The sequence below is a fragment of the Galeopterus variegatus genome, unplaced genomic scaffold (genome assembly GCF_000696425.1).
Source record: "Galeopterus variegatus unplaced genomic scaffold, G_variegatus-3.0.2 Scaffold9744, whole genome shotgun sequence".
NCBI classification, from domain to species: Eukaryota; Metazoa; Chordata; class Mammalia; order Dermoptera; family Cynocephalidae; genus Galeopterus; species Galeopterus variegatus.
Window position 1 is genome coordinate 40,671 of NW_007735855.1, and position 513 is coordinate 41,183.

The following is a 513-nucleotide window of genomic DNA, read 5'->3' on the forward strand; positions in this document are numbered from 1 at the left end:
AAAATTAATGTTTCTATGGAAGCCACTGATGGCTCTTTGTTAGTTTCAAACATTCAAAAAACTTATCTTCTTGAGCCAATTTTGCAATAATGGTTATACAAATTTGCCTACAGTAGAACAGTGGAAAAAAGTATGCAGTGAAATACTTTAGACAACATATTTAACAGGACATAAAGAAGTTAGAGTGGAATTTATGTGGAAAATTCTAATGTAAGTCTTAATTCTAACATAAGTAGATGCCATTAGCACTTTTTATATGAATATTTTAAAAGTATTTCTGAAATGATATTTAATATTTCTATTAAAATATTTACATCTGTGTTACCTAGGTTGGTTTTCATAAATTTCAAATTTGCTGATATATAAAAATGGTGAAACTTAGATTGAAAGCTTTGACACATTAAAGATAATTATGAAGATTTACTTTATTTTCACCACAAAATGTGATGTCCCTGCCTGATAAGGTTTTTCCTATTTGTTGTGTTGTTTCTCCCTATGATTTGATTTCCCCAC